We start from the raw sequence: 13,068 nt of genomic DNA on the forward strand, positions 1-13,068 counted from the left end.
TGATCGGAAGTCGTTGTGTGTAAATCATGGCTAGGCATGCATGCGCTGTTGCTGACTAAATTAACGAACGGTGTGAAATTCATTGAAAGAGATGCAATGAGGTGTACGTTCGCTTGTGACGTTGTTGCTGGTGCCGGAGGGTGGATGTGTGTTAGTGTGCTATTGGGTGGCTTAAAGTTGGGAGAAGCATGAATAGTTTGCTGCCATGAGTCACGACGGAGATGATGGCAATTACTGCGGCGATGATGGTTTGAATTATCTTATCATCACGAATCGAACTCGGGAGAAGTGCATCGGTAGTATAGAACGTTGGAAATATTTTAGCAGATAGCGCTGTAAGGCCACTTCTCACGGATCGACGGCATGTAAGTACGATCTTTTATTTACAGGGTTTTGTTAATTATTTTATTAGATGCTGATTAGGAATCATGATGTTGACTGTGTCTCTTCAGTATTATCATTAACGCAAATTATTATGGTGTTCAAGAAAACTTGAGCATAATATTTATGAAACATTTCACTCTAAATCTAATGAATTTACATATTTATTTTTTATTTATTGCTCGTCAAACAATACGTAGAACACATTATCAATTATTGCATTATATATAACTTATTTTATTGTATAATTTTAAATGACTATTTTGTATCAGTAATTACCTCGAAAATCTAGAGAAGAAAGTTTTTCTTAGAACATTCCTCATCATTGTTATGTCGACTGATTCACAATAGCTATTATAGCAGGAAATTATATTGATAAGCCCATTTTTTGCATAGTTATTTCTTATGTTAATATAAGACAGATATCTATTCCTTAATTGACGAGTGGGAGCATACAAATTCAGATTTTCAAAAACGACTGTACTATCTATGTACTTTCTGTGATTCAACATCGTTAATAATGGATGCTTACTTACTCATGGATCGTGTACACCTCCGGTGGTGCAAAGGGCCGACTTGAAAGATCTCCATTCTGAGCGTTGTCCAGCTATCACTTTAACCTGTAGCCAGGTTAGATTTCGGAAGACTTCTTTTATTTCTTTATTGAGGCTTCGCTGCCATGAGCTTCTGAGTCTGCCTCTGCTGCGATGTCCCGCTTCAGATTTCGATTCCGCCCCTACGTAGAGTGTGGCCGACCCAGCTTCACTTCCGATCCCGAATTTCTGTTGCTATCGGCCTCTGGTGACAACAACGATGGAGCTCGTTGTTTAAGATCCAGTTGCTCTTGATCTGGTTTTGTTGTAGTTTTTTTTCAGAACTACAATTTTATGGATGAAAAGATTGAACCGAGACAAATGTTAATCAAAGTGCAAATCATCCAAATCATCGTCGTTTGGCGACATCAAAAAGTTGGCTTCGGCAGCAGAATTACAAGTGCGTGTCGGAAGGAACGCAGCAAAAAATGTATTTGCATTGATGGCATTATAGAGCAATCAACCAACTAAAATCATAATCTTAAGAGGAAATTTCACATGACTGCCACTGATGTCATTTAAGCAAATAAATTTTCAGAGAGAAAATTTCACTTGGCTGCTACGGACGCCATCCACATGAATAAATGTTTCAAGCGTCACGTACTGTAAAGTCGAGCCAAGTACGAGACACTGAAGACGCCCTTACTGTTGAGGTCAAAATACGTATCTTTGAAAGGTACAATAGGTACAAAGGTAGTGGAATTAAATGGAATAGTACAAACTCTATGACAAGTGAATACATTCCACTAAAAGCTTAAAATAATTTTCGTATTTTCAAGCGTTTTCTTCCGACACGCGCTCTTGATTCTGCTACCGACGGAAATATGCTGGCGTCACTAATGTCGTTTTCGGTTATTGCTTTAGCGAACCTAGGTTTGTCCTAGATCTGCCCTAACAGGTCTGAGGTTCGCTCTGAGAAATTTACGAGATCCAACCCATGTTTACATGCAGTACTGATATTTACATTTAGTTTATTTTGTAATTTCGTGAGAAATATGGTGAAGTATAATTATATGAGCTGAGCAGTGAGAAAAGTTCATTAATCATGTTTATATAATTATTTCGGCATGAAATTTTTACTAAGAAAATAGAAATTCTAGACCAACATTTGAAAAGGGCGTAATAGCCAAAATTTATTCCATCTGATTCCTCGTATACATGTATGTGCTCTAAGAATCACTAAGATAGTTTATCGAAATATATTGGATTTGCAAAATTGTGGCTTGAGAGCTGCTTTCACTGATGATTGCTAATCGATGGTACTTTACGCCACCGTTGCAGAAATGTACTCTACTGCGCTGCTGCCACGACCGCCACAGACGCCATCGTAGCGAAACAAGCAACCGATAGTCCGAATGTTTCGAGAAAGTTCCACTCGTGGGACCGTTCGTTGGTGGGATTAAAATTTCCTTCAGCAAATTCGTCGTTGCTGAGGCTGGGACCGCTCTCCGTTCTCCGCGACGCTGGCATTTTTATTTACCTAAATTCGTTTTTTTTTGTTACAGAGTATGCTACTTTATGAGACGGACGCTTTATGTTTTACCTCCTGCCAAAATTGTAATTTTCTCTATTACTTACTTTATTTTGTTTGTGAAATAAAAACTTTGTGAAACCGAGCTCAATTATGAACAAGATTCGATTGGATTAAACGAGAGCGGAAAGCACCGTGGATGAGGCAATTAAAAAGTTCAGCGGTTTGGACGAGAAACATGTTTGTGAATCCATAATTCAAACTACTCCTTCAAGAAACCATGAGTACGAGCAGATTGAATCCATCCAAGTATTATTCAGGATACTCATTTTGTTTCGGTACATCGGTGAGGCTAATCTGGGTCTCTGTTGGTAAGTTATAAAGGTTTCCTACTTTTGGAAGGCCTGTCATTCCACGCAAGGTAAGAGGTTTTATTTTACAATTTAACATGAGTAATCTCGGCATTAATGTGTAACCTGAGGGTTGTTGCCGCGAGCATTCAAACGGATGATGTCTGTTGCTGTCATGTTGCACCATGTCAGCGTCGATCATCTGTCTCTAGTTGTCTCTTCAGAATTATATGAGAATTTTCTTACGTAAGTAGTAAACGTAAGTACAGTACCATCTGTAGGCTTTGGAAACCAAAAAAATAAAAAAAATCGCTCGGGAAAATCCGGTTATCAGATTAATAAAAAAGTTTTGGTTTTCAAAATGTATCTTGTATGTCGACTTTATGTTTCAACAAAATGCGATGCACAAGCAAAATTATTGCAACTTATGATAAATTAGTTCATGCCATATTTTTTCAATTTTTTGTGGGGTAAATTTAGAGTAAAATGGCCGATGTGCTATATTAATTATCCAAAAATAAATGATGCCCACTTAATCTTACATACTTAGAATATTTAATATTTACCAGACATTCAACTATTTATATTTTTAAATTTTTTAGTTGAAAGACCTATAAATCATTATTTATTTTAAGTAGATAGCTATCTGGTTATTCAGAATGATATCCAATTCAAATATTTGAATACGTAATTAAATAATGTGAATATTTTGAAATTCGTTTTCATCAGAATAGTTTTATAATCATGTATTCTGAATTTTTTCACAGAAATTTGAATTTTGAAACTAATTCGAAATACGTGAGCTTCCAAGGGATCGAAGATGTTTTCCACTGGATTTTGGATACAGCTGGAATCTGGATCAGTATTCAGGCACATGCTGGAGGATGGAAACGAGGCTAGATTTCAAGTGCTTTTCCACGATATTAAACATCAACCTGAAATGAACTTCAATCAACTGCAGATGTGGTGAGTTCGTTTCATGCTTGTAATATAAATTGATTTCACTTAATACGGGCTAGGGTCACAGATGTGTATTAATGATGTATATCATTGATATAAATCTTCATCCCGGAAGTGTAAATATACTGCAAATGTCCATTTGATGTCTGAGTGTATTTATGCGGGGCTTACTGTGCTGAAAATTACCTCAAGATGTGGTCTGTAGCTTCTTGTTATATGGTCTTTGGATGCACAGTAGAGCTATCACCTTCTATCTCCAGGGCTAAAAATGTTTTCATCTATTGCATTGTTCTGCTTTGTGCAGTCGGTTGGAAACTAAAATAATTAGTGCGCGTTCGAATGTTTTCCTTTTGCTTCTCTACACCTTGCACACCGTTTGCCAAGATTTTCCAGTAAGCAGAGCGATCGGCCGGTCGTTGAAATTTAGTTTTGCTTTGTGCGGAAAGCAAAACGATCGGCTGGTCACCGAAAATTTGTTCTGCATTGTGCGAGTGAGTGAATTAATCATAAAGTGTAAATTTGTTCCTTGTCCAGTCGTGTTTCTCCAGTAAGCAGGACGATCGGCCGGACGTCGAAATTTAGTTTTGCTTTGTGCGGAAAGCAAAACGATCGGCTGGTCACCGAAAATTTGTTCTGCATTGTGCGGGGGAGTAAATTTATCAGAAAGTGAAAATTTAGTTCGCATCCAGTTGTGTAGTGCGGTCGATGATTAAAATAATTAGCGTTCGTTCGATTGTTTTTGTTTTAAATGAAACTACACGCTATACACGGCATACCGTTTACCAAAACGAACCCTGCCACACTCCCTACCCCATATATCCAACATCCCAGTGATTTCTCGTGGAAGTGCAGATGACTCGTCGGCTTCTATCAAAGCGAGTATCACGTCAACAATTTCCTACCTGTTCCTCAATTGACCTGCATTCGGACACGGCCGGCGCTGGTATTGCTTATTTTTGGGTCATCAGTTCTTACACATTGAAGGTGAAGTTAATCCCAAACTTCATCTGTTGGTTCTCTGTGTAATTACAGCTGACCTGGCAATAACGGAGTAGCAACCGTGGGCGGTCAATCATGCTCATGCTCATGCTCATGCTAAATTCGTTTTTTTTGTTACATTATTTTATTTTTACATTTTAAGTGGGTGGCCATTTGGCCCTTCATCTTTAATTTTGTTTTACTGGATGCGAATGTTTTATTATCCAATACCCTTTTGCTGCTAAACGAGCTTTATAGCGGTGGATGTTTAATCTTCATCTCGTCTTGTTGTGAATATCCACTTGCAGTACTAAGAAGATTAATGTACACTCCATGGGTCCTCGACGTCTTGGGATGGGACACAGTTTTTAGTCTAGTGCCCTCTGGCTTATACACTGATGGGCAAAAGTATTCGCATAAATTCAGATAGTTTACTATGAAAGCATGACGAATACTTATGTATATGAGTGTACATGTAGGCCTAGGTTTGGCGCATTACTCGCTCTCTGGAACGAGACAAAGAAAAAGAAACAAAAGCGATGAAAACCAAGCAAAAACTCAATACGATAAAATTATACCAAATTTTTACTTACAATATCTCCATATTTTCCGTGCTTGGAAGCGTTTTTTATTTATTTTTCCGTAAAAACACAATTTATTGAAATTGCTTACCACAAATTTTCGCGAAAAGTGAATTGGGAATGAAAAAAAAAAATTCAAAGATGTTTTTCACCACAAACTACGAAACATTCTCCATCGACCAGAAAATTGCATTGATACTTCGGCGGTACACTAGTCGAAGAAAACTGGCGAAAAACTTCGCAGAAGAAACTTTAATCAATTCCTCGTCCGATTCTGCAACTATGTATGGTGATATGTAACGATGATAACGGCGACCTGCAGGATCTTTGTACAAAGATCCAAACAAACTTCTTTATTTCTACTGGAACCACTCGGTTAAATTCACGAAAATGTTAAAAATAAAACTAAAATGAAGGACACGCCAAGTTTAAATGAAATCACAGAATCATGATTCAAAATGTTTTTCAATGTAAGGAAAAAAAACTACATTACAGTGATTACAGATATAGAAGAATGATTATTCAGTACGCTACATTACATACATTCTTAAACTTTTTTCTTCTTTTATGTTTTTCGACAATTGAGGGCTTTTCAAAAGTTTTACCGGATTTTTTCAGAGGCTTCGATAATCTTCAACGATTATATTTATGGAACTATGGCTGAATTTCACAATACGTGAATCATTATCAACATATTTGTCAAGAATGTGTTGTAATGTTCAATGATGAAAATATGTGAATATGCAAAGTTTAGGACAAACAATGCTTAATTCATACAATTTCTACAATTTATTATCTCGTCTTGTCTTAGCACATGCACAGCTAGTATTTGTTCCATTCTTAGAAAGTTTTTCGATCACACTAAAAGTAAAAAAAAAAAAAAAATACACGCGTTTGAAAATGCCCCATTTCTTTAATGGTCTTTTCATTCATTTCATTTATTTAGTTAACATCTAAACAGATAACACTGAATCAACAATTTGACGCCACAATACACGGTTCGAGGCCGCATCTCTCCATCCTCGGATACGCCCCACGCTCGCCAAGTCGTTTTGCACCTGGTCTGCCCATATCGCTCGCTGCGCTCCACGCCGTCTCGTACCTGCCGGATCGGAAGCGAACACCATCTTTGCAGGGTTGCTGTCCGGCATTCTTGCAACATGTCCTGCCCATCGTACCCTTCCGGCTTTAGCTACCTTCTGGATACTGGGTTCGCCGTAGAGTTGGGCGAGCTCATGGTTCATTCTTCGCCGCCACACACCGTCTTCTTGCACACCGCCAAAGATGGTCCTAAGCACCCGTCTCTCGAATACTCCGAGTGCTTGCAAGTCCTCCTCGAGCATTGTCCATGTTTCATGTCCGTAGAGGACAACCGGTCTTATAAGCGTCTTGTACATGACACATTTAATGCGGTGGCGAATCTTTTTCGACCGCAGTTTCTTCTGGAGCCCGTAGTAGGCCCGACTTCCACAGATGATGCGCCTTCGTATTTCTCGACTAACGTTGTTGTCAGCCGTTAGCAAGGATCCGAGGTAGACGAATTCCTCGACCACCTCGAAGGTATCCCCGTCTATCGTAACACTGCTTCCCAGGCGGGCCCTGTCGCGCTCGGTTCCGCCCACAAGCATATACTTTGTCTTTGACGCATTCACCACCAGTCCAACTTTTATTGCTTCACGTTTCAGGCGGGTGTACAGTTCTGCCACCTTTGCAAATGTTCGGCCGACAATGTCCATGTCATCCGCGAAGCAAATAAATTGACTGGATCTGTTGAAAATCGTACCCCGGCTGTTACACCCGGCTCTCCGCATGACACCTTCTAGCGCAATGTTGAACAACAGGCACGAAAGTCCATCACCTTGTCTTAGTCCCCGGCGCGATTCGAACGAACTGGAGTGTTCGCCCGAAATCTTCACACAGTTTTGCACACCATCCACCGTTGCTTTGATCAGTCTGGTAAGCTTCCCAGGGAAGCTGTTCTCGTCCATAATTTTCCATAGCTCTACGCGGTCTATACTGTCGTATGCCGCCTTGAAATCAACGAACAGATGGTGCGTTGGGACCTGTTATTCACGGCATTCTTGAAGGATTTGCCGTACAGTAAAGATCTGGTCCGTTGTCGAGCGGCCGTCAACAAAGCCGGCTTGATAACTTTCCACGAACTCGTTCACTAATGGTGACAGACGACGGAAGATGATCTGGGATATCACTTTGTAGGCGGCATTAAGGATGGTGATCGCTCGAAAGTTCTCACACTCCAGTTTGTCGCCTTTCTTGTAGATGGGGCATATAACCCATTCCTTCCACTCCTCCGGTAGCTGTTCGGTTTCCCAGATTCTGACTATCAGTTTGTGCAGGCAAGTGGCCAGCTTTTCCGGGCCCATCTTGATGAGCTCAGCTCCGATACCATCCTTACCAGCTGCTTTATTGGTCTTTAGCTGTTGGATGGCATCCTTAACTTCCCTCAAGGTGGGGGCTGGTTGGCTTCCATCGTCCGCTGAACTGACGTAGTCATCTCCTCCGCTGCCTTGACTTTAACTGCCTGTACTCTCAGCGCCATTCAGATGTTCCTCGTAGTGCTGCTTCCACCTTTCGATCACCACACGTTCGTCCGTCAAGATGCTCCCATCCTTATCCCGGCACATTTCGGCTCGCGGCACGAAGCCTTTGCGGGATGCGTTGAGCTTCTGATAGAACTTGCGTGTATCTTGAGAACGGCACAGCTGTTCCATCTCCTCGCACTCCGCTTCTTCCAGGCGGCGTTTCTTCTCCTGAAAAAGGCGGGTCTGCTGTCTCCGCTTCCGTCTATGACGTTCCACGTTCTGCCGAGTACCTTGCTGCAGCGCGACCGCCCGCGCTGCGTCCTTCTCCTCCAGAATCTGTCTGCACTCTTCGTCGAACCAATCGTAGAGTGAAGAACTTAAAAATTTAAAAATTCACATAAATAAAGGAAAAAAAAAAAAAAAAAAGAACCAATCGTTCCGTCGACTTCGACCCATATACCCGACGTTGTTCTCCGCTGCGTCGTTAATGGCTGCTTTGACTGTATTCCAGCAGTCCTCAAGAGGGGCCCCATCGAGCTCACCCTCTTCCGGCAACGCTGCCTCGAGATGCTGCGCGTATGCAGTGGCGACATCAGGTTGCTTCAGTCGCTCTAGGTCGTACCGCGGCAGTCGTCGGTACCGAACATTGTTGATGACGGATAGTTTTGGGCGAAGTTTAACCATCACCAGATAGTGGTCAGAGTCGATGTTAGCGCCACGATATGTCCTGACGTCGATAATGTCGGAGAAGTGCCGTCCATCAATCAGAACGTGGTCGATTTGTGATTCTGTCTGCAGTGGTGATCTCCAGGTGTACCGATACGGGAGGCTGTGTTGGAAGTAGGTGCTGCGAATGGCCATATTCTTGGAGGCGGCGAAATCAATTAGTCGTAGGCCGTTTTCGTTCGTCAGCCGGTGAGCGCTGAACTTTCCAATAGTCGGTCTAAACTCCTCCTCTTGGCCAACCTGAGCGTTCAAATCTCCTATGATGATTTTGACGTCGTGGCTTGGGCAGCTGTCGTACTCACGTTCCAGCTGCGCGTAGAATGCGTCCTTTTCATCATCAGTGCTTCCGGAGTGTGGGCTATGGACGTTGATTATGCTGAAGTTGAAGAACCGGCCTTTGATCCTCAACCTGCACATTCTTTCATTGATCGGCCACCACCCGATCACGCGCCTTTGCATATCGCCCATCACTATGAAAGCTGTTCCCAGCTCGTGTGTATTGCCGCAGCTCTGGTAGATGGTATGATTACCTCTAAACGTTCGCACCATTGATCCCTTCCAACAAACCTCCTGCAGCGCTACGATGCCGAATCGGCGAGTATGCGTGTGCTCCCGATGAAGTTGAGAGATTTACAGTTCCACGAACCGAGTTTCCAATCGCTAGTCCCTTTTCGTCGCAGTGGTCTTCGCCGATGGTTCCGGTCCGTACTCTCTTGTTGATTATTCGTTGCTTATGATTTTTTAAAGGCTGGCTTGCAGGGCCTGACACCAAACCCCCTAAATTTCCGGAGGACCATTCCTCCTTACTTCCGGTGGACCATGGTGCACAGTTTCACTTAGAGTCCCTCGCTGGCACTCGGACGATGGTCAGCCGCCCCTAACATGGAGAACAGACGCTGTTGTGGGCCGATCCTGACATGGAGAACAGACGCTCAATAAGATTTGCACCTCCGGAGAGGAGCAAACCACCCCTTCCCTGTCAGCATACGACCATAGTTCCCACCGGGGTTGGTTACCCGATCTTCCCTAAGGTTGCTCGTATCCCGGCCAGCACCGCGGGGAGGTAGGGATAGGAGTTGCTGGGTAAGAGGCTAAGGACCGCAGGATGGGGTCTATTTTATTCCTTCAGGTACGCGAAGTACCAGTGGTACGCTTTACCCAGCATTTGCCGTGCCCAATGGTCTTTAATGGTCTTTAATGCAAAAAATATGATTGATCTAAATTGTAACACAATTATATAAGCATAAGCATTGAATACCTATTTTGAAGTCAGGGAATAGAATTTGCACAATGAATTAGAATAATACAACGAATCTAAGTTGTATAAATATAACGGAACGCTAAATATACTGTTTTGAGCGTTACTTGGGACCAAGGATTATTTTTAGCTAAAACAAACAGATTTTCGATATTCAATACATATACCAATCTTATGAAAGTTCTACTTGAGTACACCCAGGTTTTTTTTATGCGGTTGGTCATTAATTTCTCGGTTAACCTGAACTTTTACAGCTTTTCAAATACCCCCTGAAGTTTCTTTGATTTTTTGTGATTTGTTTGGTGGGGTTAACTCATTGCTTCATTGACACTGAAGGTCTTAAACGACCAAAACCAAACCGTGCAAAAAAAAAACTGGGTGTAATGAATTCAAGAATGGTAATAATAATCTAATTTATTCATTAAGGCTGGATTTCATACTATCATTAAGTTTGTTGCACTATGTATCCGGTGTGTAATTCGGAATATTGTATACTCAATCCGCTTAACTGTCGAAGTGAGCATACCGATAGGATTTTCAATGAGCATGTTTCTGATAGGAAAAAAGTTAAAAATTAAAAAAAAATTACCAGCATTTTTAAGTATTTGAAATATACACTTGACATTTTGATTTGAGGATGATAAAATTATAGAAAATATATGTTGGGTAGAAAAAAGTACCTGAGTAGTATACGAATAGTATTGGTCAAATATGAAAGTAAAATCATTTTTGAAGTAAATATATTGCCTTTTCGTTACACCTTGGTGCACGAGAAAGGCAAAAAGGAACAGACTTACCGACGTAGTTGTTCATACAAAGCAACATCAATTCCGAACCAAACCTTATTCTTTCCGCATATTTTTTGTTCAACGTCAATGTCGTCCCCAATTGACAGGCTCGAGGTTCCGGTCTCAAGTGCACCTTGTACTTCCAGGTCAATGTGGTTTTGAGAGGGTCTTTCCAAATGGATCATCCTTGCGTATCGCGATGCAATCGTTTGAGGGAATTCACTTTTTTCCATAGCTTGTGCGGGAACATTCTTTAGAATCTTCGGTTGAATACTGGTTTACACTAGTTTTTAGTAAAACACTTTCGCTTATCTTCAATATTATTTTTTCATAAAATTCATCAGAATTACGACGTGAAAATTTTTAACGTCCTCTACTTGTTGAAACAAAATGTATATAAACAAATTAAACATTCGACAGTCGATCTTGAGAAACTTTAGCACTAACATTGAAATCAAATAAATAATAATACAAATTAAACAAAGAACACATAGATCTGATTGGTTCGTTCTGTGCATAATCTGTCCTGTGTTGTTGAAGCCAGGGACAGGGACAATATTCATGCCGATTTGAGCGAGAATCCAGAAGAGTTTTGGCATCAAATGTGGCTCTCATATCGTTTCGTCTCTTCTGCAGTGTATCCATACCTAATAAACGGGATCAGCTCTCATAAGGTGGCAGATCGTTGGGTGTTTGCCAAGGAAGAAATCTAAGCACGTACTTTAAGAACTTTGATTGAATTTTCTCAATTCTTTCGATCTAGACGTTATGAACAGGACTCCATACCACAACTACTGTTTCAAGTATAGACCGAACTAAGCTAAAGTAGAGTGACCTTAGGCGGACAGAGTGACCTCTTTGTGATAAAATTGTAACATAATTTGAAAACTTTTTGTTTAAAATACAATCGTGATTCGCTGATAGGGCCACACCCTCGACCCAACTAACGAAATCGTTTTTTTAGTCGGGTCAACTGACAACCATTTGAAGATGTGTATTTCGACTTGAACATTACAAATGATGTCCAGTGACGCCAAATCCCGTTTTCAGGGTTTGATATAATTTAAAAGATATTTTAGTTACTAGATAAAGATTGTCGCTTCGGTTCTCTTTGTTCTGCTGTCCGGAACATGTTGGGTACCAAGCTGTCAAATCGTATGGATTTTCCTTCTTTGACATTTAGCTCCCCTATCCTCGCCAGCAAAAGATGTTCAGGACAGCGACGACAGCGACAATCTTTATCTGGTAACTAAAATATCTTTTTATAATTTTGAAAAAAAAAAAACTGTTGTTCTACAAAATTGTTCGAAATAGTAAGGCCATCATTACGGTGCAACCAAGAAATAGGGTCGGTTGCATGGAGCCGTTGCAAAACAATGTATTAGAATGGATGACGTCTATCGTGTTCCAGCGGCAAATAATGAATTGGCTGACAGTGGCATCAGTATTGGAAATTCATTTCAAAATTTTGATTTCCGGCGTGCACGGATACAAATTTCATCCATTTGCTTCAAAAACATACATGTTTGTTTCCAAAATGGTAACATGTTTGAATCAAACATATTTATTTTTAAAACCAAATTAAATCCCTGTTTGTTTTATACATACACTAGTGGGCAGCCCCTCGCTCGCTCTTGCAAAAGTAAACAATAACTCGAGTTCAGATCGGATCCGATCGAAAGTCAGGAGAGGAGCAGGAGCAAGAGTGGAATCCTATGTTTTCTTGCTTCCAAATTGATGATAAGGATGTTTTTCAGGTACAGAAAGGTAAGTTAATGAAATATGAACGTTTGGAATTGTGAAATCTGGTAGTCAAATCCTACCAGAATATGAAAATTGGTAGAATTGATAAGAAAATATTATAAGTGGTCGAACCAAAACAATAATATCCATATTTGCTTCAAACATTTAGCTGGTTGAAACAATTTGAAATGCACATTCGATTAAAAATAAAAGTTTTCGTTCGCTTCAAATGCAACAATATGTTTGATCCAAACATATTTATTTTTGATGCCAGAACAAACTGAATTTACGTTTGGATTTATCTAGAATATGTTTGTTTTAACGTAGTTTTTTCTGCGTGTGCGCGGTACGAAAATTCCTCTCCTCTTTGAGTGGAATTGTGGCCCTGAAAAGGGCCGTTTTAAGTGAAGCTACTTCCTGGTTCATTCACTAGGAGAGCTGACTTACGACTAACTCCGAAACGGCGGGCTTGGCCAGCTCGACACGCACGAAGATGTCGTTTACGAGGTTGTTTATAATGCTCGAAGCCTTTGATGAGACGCCCTTGATAATGTTTCTCTGAGCCTTGCTGCCGCCGCTCGTAGCAATTATCGTCGCTACCATCGCCCGTTGCAACCATCATTGCTGTTGCCTTCTCCGCAGCCTTTCCACCGCCGGTGATGTCTGGTTGATTGCACTGCGATGCAATTGTCCCGC

The sequence above is a fragment of the Armigeres subalbatus genome, chromosome 2 (genome assembly GCF_024139115.2).
Source record: "Armigeres subalbatus isolate Guangzhou_Male chromosome 2, GZ_Asu_2, whole genome shotgun sequence".
NCBI classification, from domain to species: Eukaryota; Metazoa; Arthropoda; class Insecta; order Diptera; family Culicidae; genus Armigeres; species Armigeres subalbatus.